This window comes from Sphaeramia orbicularis, chromosome 13 (genome assembly GCF_902148855.1).
Source record: "Sphaeramia orbicularis chromosome 13, fSphaOr1.1, whole genome shotgun sequence".
In the NCBI taxonomy this organism is placed as follows: Eukaryota; Metazoa; Chordata; class Actinopteri; order Kurtiformes; family Apogonidae; genus Sphaeramia; species Sphaeramia orbicularis.
In genome coordinates, this window is record NC_043969.1 from 28380879 (window position 1) to 28392960 (window position 12082).

General features: G+C 39.3%; 1 protein-coding gene across 1 annotated transcript in view; it reads right to left on the reverse strand.

Moving 5' to 3' along the window:
* sipa1l3 (signal-induced proliferation-associated 1 like 3) overlaps positions 1-12082 on the reverse strand; it is a 74226-nt gene that overhangs the window by 38913 nt on the left and 23231 nt on the right. The window contains exon 2 of the mRNA XM_030152552.1: positions 1235-1317. The gene's annotated coding sequence lies outside the window, so the exon portion shown is untranslated. The remainder of the gene's footprint in view (positions 1-1234; positions 1318-12082) is intronic.

Sequence of the window (12082 nt, forward strand, 5' to 3'; positions counted from 1 at the left end):
GTCCTCAATAAAGCAGAGTTTCGTAATGATTTACAACTGATGCATTTACGGAAGAACAACCACAAGATAAGCTTAATGGCAAAATCTGTTCATCTTTTTTATTTCTTCAAACTTGTGCTTCAGGAGTTAACTTCAATAAGACACTGAGGCATCTTTAGCATTGAAGTGTTTCTTCAGTTGAACTAAATCAAAGTACTGTAAATCAGCTGCTGATAAGTTCATAACAACATCAACCAGGATGAAACCAAACACTGTGTTGGTGATTTGATGCTCTTTATTAAGTCTAATCCCATGTCTTTGCAGTAGCTGTCCGTGTAGTGCTAATTTACAGAAGCACAGAACATGTCAGACAACTTTCTTTTCATCATCAGTAAAAAATGCAGACGAGGGTGTGCTTTTTCAACAAAAACAGCTGAGCAGAAAGCTCAGATTTACACTGCAGAAACATATCCAGGTTATCACATGAATTAGCCTTTTTTCTAACTACTCAAACACTGTGCCAGAAAAATAGGTTTGGACCAATGTGAAATAAAGCATATAAATAAAGACTTATTATGACAAGTGTATGAGTAGATTAAATGAAAACAGAATGAAAACATTCCTCTCAACCACACACAGATATAAAATACACACACAAGCACAATAACTAGCAGATATTAGCAGTGAACAGAAAAGTCACACATTGATAGAATCAAGACAGTTCAAAGAAGCAAATGTCTTGTTTCATTCATTCAGATAATGTTATCGTGCTAGTTCTACAGCATTAAATTTAAAAATAAAAACATACTGTAAGCACCTACTTACTCATTACAGTTGAATTTGTAATATTTAGTTGTATCTAGCAGTGAAGTTGCAGATTGCAAGTGTGTGTGAATACCCTGCTCACCCTCACCTATTGTAACACATTATCTGAAAAGGCCTTCATTATAGAGACAGTGTTTGCTTAGTTCATTCTAGGTTTTTTATTGAAGAGAATATTAAATCCAGTCCACATTCAAACATAGTGTGTGGAGATAATTTATCTTAATATGGGGTGCCACCCACTATTAAATGAAAAAAAAAATTGCTATGGTAATCTGTAGATTTTAACGGTAGGTAAAGGTAACAAAAACAATTTTCTTCCCAGCGCTTATACACAAAAGCCATTATGTACATTATATACTGCAGTGAGATCCATACACACTGGACCTTTAAACTGTGCACAGATTGCTGACAAATCACTATCTAATTTTACCTTGTTTCAGGTCCAGTTGTGTAGGTGAAGCAGGTGTGGTGAGGTGTGACGACAGTACAAAGTAGGAGGGTCAGTATTTCACTCTGTAGTTTGAAAAAGAAAGAGAAAAACATCTTAAGTAGAAGTTGCAGTTTCTGCTTGTAAAACATAATGAAGGCAGGGCCTTACACGACATAGTCTTGTACAATTAAGTGTAAACTGTTAAAGTACTGTTTTTCAATTTAATACAAGTTAACCAGTCATATTCCTGAAATGTTTTCCTTCTACTTTTCAACTTTTAGAATGAAGCTGTGTGTGGCAGTAAGACGTGAGGGTGTGTCTGTGCACAGCAGCTGTAATCAGTTTCACGCTCATTGGGTCATCCACACAGACAAGCCTATTGTTTGTGAGGAGTCTGAACAAAGATGCCCCAGGCAGTCTTTCTGTATTCCAAACATGTCTGCATACAGAGAGACAGGCTTGTACACAAACAAAGTAAATACACATTAAAACCCCACGTCATGAAGGTTTTGCAGGTCGTTCCAAAACTGAGGTTCCTTAAAATGATCTTTCACTTCAGATAATGGGCAGAACGACAGAAGGGAGGCAAAGTGACGGAGGTTGTGCACATTGATTAAAGGTCAAGGGGCCCAAGAACGTTTAGCTTTAGGGGGAGGGAGTTTCAAGTACAAGTAGGACATTAAGAGAGGGGTGAAGTAGGGCCAGAGGAGGAGGGTGGAAACCAAGCAGACATTATGTCCTGAGGGGGAGGCCCATTACTGTCTAACAAATACAGATCTGATCAATATGGATCAATCAGTGTCCACTTATCCTGCCACTGCAAGCATAATAACACTGTCAGAGGGTAGAGGGGGAGCAGGGTGGGAGAGGGGTCAGTGACGGTTAGAGAATTTTCTATAGTATCAGTTCTCAACAAAAACAGTGCTGTCAGCATGGATATAAGGATTCACTTCAGTACACTGAAAATGAAATTAAAGTGTAAGTGAAAACTTCCCAACCATGGCTGACTTTGCTCCACAGGCTTGTGCCTCAAAGTAATTATACTGCCATGTCCCTATAGCTGCTATGTAAAGTGGGGTGTGCAGCCATTATCACACACACATACATTCAAGGACACATATCTCATTAGTGCAGCCAGATCCCAGGTGCACACACAAAGACACACACAGAACCTGTCCTTAGATTTACTGGACATCACATTAATTTTGTGGAGACCACCCTTTGACTTAATTATAGCTAAAACACACTCAACCCTAACCTAAACCTTACAACAAATCATAACAATGAGTCCCGACAAGTAAATATTTACATCCCTATAACATAAGTAATACATATCTACACATACAAAACTTGCATTTAAAAGGAAGGGACCAAAATCCACACAATCTGCAAATAAGCTGCACTTGCAAAGGCTAAAGGATGTTGTAAATGCACTTCAACTGTGCAATTTCAGTAAAACCAAAAATTACATTTGCTTATGATCTGCAATGACTGTTATGACACTTTAGCAATGTAATTACAGATGCAACAATAGCCAAGTTGATCTGAGCTCAAGTTCAGCTCAGGTGTGTGGTCTGTGCACCTCCATGTCAATAAGACAACAACTCAGGATAAAAGGAAAATAACTCCTGTTGTTGCTCCAGTAATATTGTGATATTTAAAGTTTGCGCAAGGTACTACATGTAGGCACAAGATAACACTGCACTTCTGCAAATGTAATGTTATTATCGGCAACACATAGACTCTTAAAAGTACAGTGTGGCCAGTGAAACACTCCAAGAGCCAAACCCTTAAGTGGTGAATTAATCATCATTTTCATGGCAAACCTACTGTGTCGAGTGTGAGTCAGGTATCAGTGGTACCTGAATCTGAAGCAATGAAGCAGAGCAGTGAGTGTTTGTGTTAAGAAATTGAATGTGGCAAAGGTATAAAAATGCCACATGTAAACATGACACGGAACAAGCTGAATAGAGGATTCATGAAACCAGGATGAACACAAATGCCCTTAGTGGCCTATACAAAGTCCACCTGTAAACATCACTGAACCCTCATTTGAGGGAGTGGAGTGCAAACAGTGGGGATGGATTCAAAGTAAAGCTGCACAAACGCCTGGAGGAAAGACGACTTGGCGGGTGACTGAGATACTGATACAGTCTTAAAAGTCTGTTGCATGTTTAGCACAGAAGCCAGACAAAATACTGTCCCACATCCAACACAGAGCTGGCATACTCTGTGCGTGTGTGCACACAGTATGGTTTCAGGACAGTAGAACTATGAGTTCAGCTCAAACAACTCTATAAATAAATATATTCAACTGTTAGGAGCATGTCAGTGAAGATATGTAAATCTAATCTCAATCTGGAGAGCATGTATGTCTGTGGGCATGTCTTCACTTCCCCATTAAACTGTAATGAAGATGACGTTACTGTTGTAAATTAGGTTGGTTGTGTCAGTATTCCTCCAGAGTTTAGCTTTTAATTGTATGTTTGTGTTTAAAAAACACTAAATATTTAACTTACCTATATTTAAATTAGAAAATACACTAAAACACCTTACCTTATTTGTTTGTTTAAAAACTAAGTTTCACCTTAAATTCACCCAGGAGCAGGTATACAGTTTGACATAAATCAGCATTATTTGAGTGTTCTCTGAATACTGTGTCTGTGTTTTGTTTGCTCTTTCTTAGTTTGGAGTCTGTAATGAGTTCACATACAGCAGGAGAGAGGGAGGAACACCCTGCAGAGAGGGTGGGCAGCCCCATTCACCCCCCAACACTGGGAGGTGGGGACTGCCACACTTTGATTCCTTTCAGATCTTTTTCTCTGCGTACCCCTCTGTCTTTTCCCATGATGCTCACTGCCTTGTCTCATTCGAATTGAAATGAAACAGTATAAAAGAGAGAAAGACCCTGGTCTACTTCCTTCCTCTGTGCAAGTGAATGGCACGTGGCTGTGTCCTGCTACAAAGCTTCCCACTGCGAACATCTTCATTTGGACAGAATCAGGATTGATGTGGTCGTGACGCTGCAACTTCCATCAATCTCTGATTACCCCCCAAATAAATCAAGGAGGAAGCTGCTCTGATCAATCAGTTGCTGATCAATATGAGCAAAGCTTTATACTAAATATGAGACTGATGACCAGCATGTTTCAGTATATGCTCCTGCAAAGTCAGCCTGCACCATTTGCATTATCTAATTCACATTAAGAAGTATATTATTACAGTAAGTCATCAAGTTCTGTGTTTAATCACACCCATCCAAACTGTTTAAGGCTATAAATATTTACACTGGAAGCGTCCTTAAGACAATCCAAAACAAAGTTATTAGGATCCCTTATTTGATCCAAGACTCAGATATTAACACATATTTTCTCAATCAAACAGAAACTAATAAAAGCATTGGACAAATATGTCCCAATCTGAGCTTTAGGGCCACACACTAAAACCATGAATAAACTAAAATCAAACAATTTACCATCATTACAGAATTACTTTAGTGCACTGGTGGTATGCACCAATTCTGGGCAACATAAGAGGAAAATACAGTGATGAAGTCATATGCAATACACAGAGCTCCTTTCACCAAAACCACTTGGAAATGCTCCTGTAGCTGTTAGATTGCTATGCTGCCACTGGTTGCCATAGGAACGGAAGGTGCACCAGCAAAGACATATGATGTAGGCGGTGGGCCGCAGGCAATCTGGACACACAACCTGAGAGCGGAGCAGTAAATAATAAGAGAAAATGCAGGAATGTACATAACACTGCCATCAATTGGTTACTTTGCAGTCTAATGTGCTCTGTCACTGTAGCAGAATACACTAAAGATCACCATTCTATGGATTCGCTGAAACTCCAAACTTAGCTCCTTACAGGGGCACTGGATTTTGTTTTTTGTAACACCTTTCTGTCTGAGAAGTGCTCCTCCCAGTGTGTAGTTTAATCAGACTGACCATCTCCCCTCACTCTCTGGTTTTGTTGGCCACTCACAACCACGTGCCATGCAAGCTTCAAAGCATGTCTGAATGGGCTCTAAACTCTTAAAAGACATGAAAAACCTTAGGGCTGTAAAAATGCTCTCATCAGCAGACTTCAAGCATCTGTTACTTGTTTTTGTTTCCGTACCATAATCGGTCTCCCAAATTCTCTGCATTTTCTATAGATGCTCCTCTTGAAACCAACTGATGGTGAATTAACCAGCCATATGCCAAGCTCCAGTGCCAGCTGTATGGACAGGCTTTCCAATTACTACATCTGCAAGGTTCGAACTCAGTGACACAGTAAGCAAGGAGGATTAGCACAAAAGGTTAGAAGGTAAACTTAACTCCAAGACAGAAGTTCATGAGTGAAGAAACCACCACGATACAACCCTGTCTATCTTCTGACACCATGGTTTACATCCTGAATGAATGGCCTTTTAGAGTATAAACGTATAGCAGCAAGAATTCGTCAACACACAGCCATTCATCTGGCTCATCGGGGCATATCACCTGGCGTCAGCTGGCCAATGATAACATCTAGATTTTGTCATATACCTGCCTGTAGCTGCTACCGCAAATCTGACAGGCATTTTATCTGTCAGACTAACAAACTACCAGACGCATTCCTGTGCAGTGACATGCAGGTCAGACACAAGACCAGTCCACCCCTTTCTGTTGCAGTGAACACGTCAGCTCACTAATTCTTTGATCCAGATCCAAGCCAGAAGGCACATTCCTAACAAGTTGTACTTATGTTTCATGGCTGTAAAGGGAGTAGCATACAGAAGGTTTTACTTGTAACTTAATACTTGAACAACAGGTTATCACACCCAGAACAGCTGCCTCAACAACTGTACATACTGTGTTCAAATTAATGTGATTAATATATACGGCAGTTCAATCTGAGATAAAAAAAAAAAAAAAAAAATTAGGTTTTCAGGTGATTATACAAAAATGAAAACATTACTATGAATACTATATTACATCTGTGTGATTACATCCTCCTGAATCCTTGTAAATCTTACACAGTGGACCATTAAAGACATGAAAGGGGCATAATAAGGAAGCCTGATGACAAGCACTGTGCTCTGCCATTGGCCTTGTCCTCCATCTGTATGGGTGTGTGTTGAGGCTGGGTGTGTGTGCTGGGTGTATGTGCAGCAGTAGCGACAGGTCCTCAGGGTGACTTGCCCCCTCGCAGCTGTTGCAGCTCCCACAGGGACATCTCTGGGGACACCAGAAAGCTACCGCTGCTCCACGATGATTAACCTTAGGGTGTTCACGAGGACCATCGACGGAAACACTGGCTGGCTCACATGCACATCAACACAAAGAGGCAGAGCTGCACATTCAGGACAGCACTGTTTTGGTACAACTGAATGATATTATTTGTGACAATTTAATAGTGCACTACATTTCCACAGCAGAAGGTAACAGTGACGGGACTTTGTTGTTTCTTGTTATTCTCTTTATTTAATTCATTATCTTTTAATTAATTATGTATTATCTATATTAATAATTAATTCCTATTGTAGTACTACTTTCTTAGAGAGTGGCAAGACTCAGGAATACATATCAAAACTTGGAAATAACCAATCCAACATTGAGTATTTTTAAATCATTGTAGTCTAATTTCAGTACGTTTCAAACATTCAGTACGTTTGATTGTCTGAGCCACAGTGATTATATTCAAAATGTAAAATTAAAGTGAAAGCAACTTTCAGTCCCACTGAATTAACACAAAAACAAGCTCAATGAGAAATATTACATGTCATATTTTATCTAGATACACATACATAAACATGCAAAGTTCTCATTCATTGAGGTGAATTATTGTGGTGCACGTGTATTCTGAATTACTATTGCCCACTTGTTGTTAATGATTAACCATTACAGTTCATTATGTTCAAGTAATTATTATACACTGTGCAACAAAGTCTTGGCACACACATCTGCTTATGCACTGTAACTAACATATGCATTTAATTGAGAAAAACATTAGATTTAAGATTAGTCACCTATTAAAAACACGACAGTATTGGAGACAGATAAGAAGAGAAATTCAACCACTGTAAACACATCTGCCGTATTCCATGTCTATCACAATAATGATAAACTGGAATTTCTGCTAAATACTGAAGCACAACTACAACCTGACAGAGCTGTGGTATAGGAGCAGATTAGCAATTTCAGCCACAGTTTTGAACAATTCTTTTCATGCAAGTGATAGAAACATACAGAATGCAACAAAACTGGATGTTCAGACTGGACAGTTAACAGAGACAGACAGAAATATAATTCATAAAGGTGCTCAATGTAATTCAAGTGCACTCAGATCAGCCATAATGATGAGTCATCTGATTGTGATTTGGGACTGTAATCACTGGGCAATTTTGACAATTTCACATTTGTCCCATAAACAGATACAAGCACACAGCAGCAGAGGCTGTACTCAAAATACACACCAATGCTCATGAAGTTGGATCAGAGGTTGACCAAGTACAATGCAATTGCACAGGTAAATATTTTCTCTAATTCAAGGTTTCAGTCACTTAAATAATTAGATCCAGGTTTTAAAAAATAATACACTTTCACAAGCAACCATTAATCAGTATTTATTAGCGAGCTCTACAAGTGGCCATTGTCAAATATGGATAGAGCCAGACTCTCCACAATACAAAATCTAACATCAAATGCACTTGCTAGTCACTGCTTTTTTAAAATATAGTTTTGAATCAGGTTTCTCAACTACAATTTACCAAATTCTTCACATTAAAAGATCTTGTGTGGCTTTTTGTAAAAAGACAAAACTAAACACTGATGCATTAAGGAGAATATAATTATGACTTCTTATAATGCATTTTCAGAATCCTTCTTTAACTGTCAGCCTGCACGATTAGACATTTTCTACAATAAAGTCATCATGGAGGAAGCGGGGGCAGTAGTGTGTCTGTCTCTGTATGTGTGGGTTCTTCCTGTAACAGTATCAGAGCAGTGACAGACTAATGAGGCTAAATGATGATGAGGCTTTAGGAAGGCAGAGCCTCCAGCAGGGTGAGAAGAAGATGTGTCAAACAGCTGGGAAAGAATCCGGAAGCTTAACTTTAATAGAAGCACTATATCTGGCAGAGGAAACCTTATGTCATTTTCACCATACCTACTGAGACTGATGTCTACAGTTACAGTGCAAGAGAAAACATTGAAGTCATATAATGATTATTATAAAACCATTATTGACTGTTGTGGCGTAATTACCTTCTGAGGTCAGTGTTAACGGCACGGTCCAGGACCCTCTGGGGTACACTAGCTTCTCTCACTACCCTGCAGCTCCTGATCCACATGTGAAATACATACTGGTCCTGCTGGAGTCTCTGCTGACTTAAACAGATGTAGGTTCTCATTCAGCAGGCCCCTGCTCAGACTTTTCGCCAAGTAACAGAATTAAAAGTCCATCTCTCTACTTCCAGTGACCGGATCAGGGAGGGTCAAGCATGGGCTAAGCCTCAATAAAAAAATTCCTAAAGCACATTCCTTCATGCACCTCACTAAAAAACAGATTATTTAATCAGTGCAGGAACAAAAATGAGCCAAAAGGCGTATTTAGAGCTAAGGATGTGATCTGGCAACATTCAAGACTTACTAGAGGGGAAAAAAGAGAAAACAGACAAGTTGATGTTTTGACTTCAGAGAAAAAGTCTCTTAAAATCACAACTAATCATACTGTATTGATGCCCAAAGCTGTGCTCCGTTCCAGAGTCATCCCAGCACAGGCTCAGTTACAATGTCTTCACTTCAAATTTTCAATTTCATTTTTCAATGTCTGTCAGTGTCAACAGTGATCATCAAGTTTTAACAATTAAAATTATATTTAAGTTGTGTGAATTCAGTAGGCCAAAAGTTGAAACACGAAATCTAACTAGATTGACAGTATGTAAATTGATTGGAGGCAAAATACATTGTTCGCAGGATTTTTTCTCATAATACAAGAGTCTGAAGTAGAAGCCAAAACAAAACTTAACAAAAATAATGAAAATTGTGCAAAGTGTGAAAACTAACAAAACGACTCCAGTTTTCAACAGAAGTTTTCAAGCTTTTTGTTTGTATTTGTATATATATCATCGGTTATTCCATTTCTAAATTTTTGAAGTATAGGAATAATTATCAACTAAAAATATGTAAAATTATGTATTTTTGATGGAAACCTTTTTATTTCAATAAGGGCCCACAAATCCCTTAGCCATGTGCCTTAGTAGTCCACCAACTAGGAGAAACTGAGTAATGAATGTTAAACTACATAAAGTGGAGGGAGAACCCCCAAATCCAATGAACCATGCTCAAAAACCTATGGCAATTCCTGGCTTTTCCTATATATATTAAGTCTTTAATCTAAATTTGACCCATTAAATTCACACTGCTTTGTAAACTCATCAAATTTCCAAGGAAAGCAGAATAACTTATTTTTGTCTTTTTAAGTGATCAGCGAAAATAAAAAATAAGACTGGTTACTGATCACAAGTAAGACATAAATATTAAGATCATTAATAACATAATTCTTGTGTCTATTTTACTGGAAAATGTGCATGACAGAGGACATTACCTCAGCTGGTGCTCCAGGGTAATATACCTTCTATTAAACACAAAGCAGATGACAGTGCCTCTGGTGACATGTGTGTAAATATTGTTTTCAACACGGCTGATGAATAAGTAGTGACACTGCCCTCTTTTCTCCACAGCACTCTGCATAATGCATCGACAATAGCAGAAGAGCCGAGGGGTCAAGGGGTGTGTGTGGTGGGGTTACACTGTAGTCAAACAAAGAGGGCCTCTGACACAAATCCATCCCATCACTCTCTCCCTCCCTCTCTTTCTTCCCCTTGGAGTCTGACTGTTTCGTTTTTTTCTGCTGAATGGTGCCATTGAAAGAGGAGGCAGTTAGGAACTCATTGTATGAGGACTTTGTGAGCTCTCAAAGGAATAAGTGAGTTCTCAGAAACAAACCTGACTGTTGCAGATCATTTTCCCTCAGTCACTGTCTTTGCAGACTAGAGCACTTCCAAGTTGAACAAGGAAAGGAGATGTCAGGATTTGCCCTTCGCTGAAAAATGCCACTATAGCTGAAAATCAAGATTACAAATAAGTGACTTATGATGCTTCTTGCCTGATCTTGGGCTTTCTGCAGCTGCCTCCACCCAGCATTTGTGTGATTGTACAGCCTAGATAAGCTAGAAAGAGAGTGTGGAAGGGCTAGGAGATAGCGGTCAGAGATAGAGATAATAGTGCCCGCTGGTTCCTCTGATGCCTGTGAAATGATGGACTCCTTGGAGGTTTTAGGCCATTTAGGTACTGGGAATCTGAGTCCATATCCGAGTACGTTGGACCCCAAAGTCCACTTAATTTCATCAACATGAATGCAAATGTTCCATGTGCAAGTACTGTACCCATGTCCAGCTGAGAAGGTAGTCCTGGGTACGGACTACGCGGATTCAAGTACGGAACGTTACAGTGTGAAAGCAATCTGTACCTGAGACCAGAAGTGACCTAATCACCATACTGGCTTCAGATCCACATGGCACAGGCTCACCTTATAGACCGAAACGCTCAATGATATATTAGAGACAATGAAGGTCACTCTTCTTCTCTTTGCCTCAAACAGGCTAACAGACAAAAAAGTATTGTCTCTCTTCCATTCTAGACAAATGAACAGAACAGTCGCTTGGTTGATGACATAAGGGTTTGTCACTTCTGCGTTTGGTGGACAGGTACAGAATTCCTTCAGCACCACCACCTACTGTTTCAGCCCTGTAACACCCACTCGTTCTCAGGCACGGGCCATGGTACATGCTTGTGAACACAACATCTGCGGGAAAGGTGTGATCGTATCCAAGTGCAGCAAGGCTCCAGATACCCAGTTTGAAAATGGCCTTATCCAGACATTATTATAGGAACTGAATTTGTACCAACCTATGGTTAGGGCACATTTGGGTGAAATACTGCATAATACTGATTCTGTGAATTTTATCACAGAATCATATTTTTGCACTTATTAACAATAGATGACAGCATGAGGCCTAATCAAGGAAGTTAAGTTCAACCACCTAGGAAATATAGTAACAGCCTTGAGATTCATGTCACACACTCTTAAGTTCAAAGTGAAGCAGCAAGGTGCCCTCAGCCAAGTTTATCTCAATGCCGAAGACAGCTCAAAATGTGACAGGATATGCATACAGCCCTGTCCCCATCACATGTTTCTCACAGGCCAAAACAGCTCACGAGAAACGAAGTATGATTTATGCACACGTAACTAGCCCGAGAGAGACAAATGACATGCTGATTCATAATTAAAAAGAGAAAGGTCATAGGAAAAACTACAGTGATGCTGTTGGCTCACTGAACATCAAATGTGGAATGCACATTTAAACAAGACCCAGAAAAGCCACTCCAACAGTGAATGAATGGAACAGAGGGGTGGGTGGACATCTTTTTCTATATATAAAAAGGCAACAAATGTTGTAACTCAAGTGCCATCAAAAGAAGGATTTTTGTAAATTAATAATCCAGTTACGTTATAATTACTTCAGCTCAAATCATTAATGCATCCAGACATCCCTAAAACATGCAACACAAAGATGTGGAACAGACCTACTAAGTAAGGAAGTACCGAGTTATGGGTCATGCCTTTTATGCCCTTTAACCACATCTGCAAATCTGCCAAGACCGCTCCCAAATTGTGCATGTATTTTTGACTGTCTGTAGGATTTAGTAATAGCACTATAAATATTTTTTTTAAAGCTAAACCATTCAATTTAAATGGCGAGACTTAACGTCATGAGGTCTTAGTGATTTTTATGGGACAAGTGTAAATACAGCC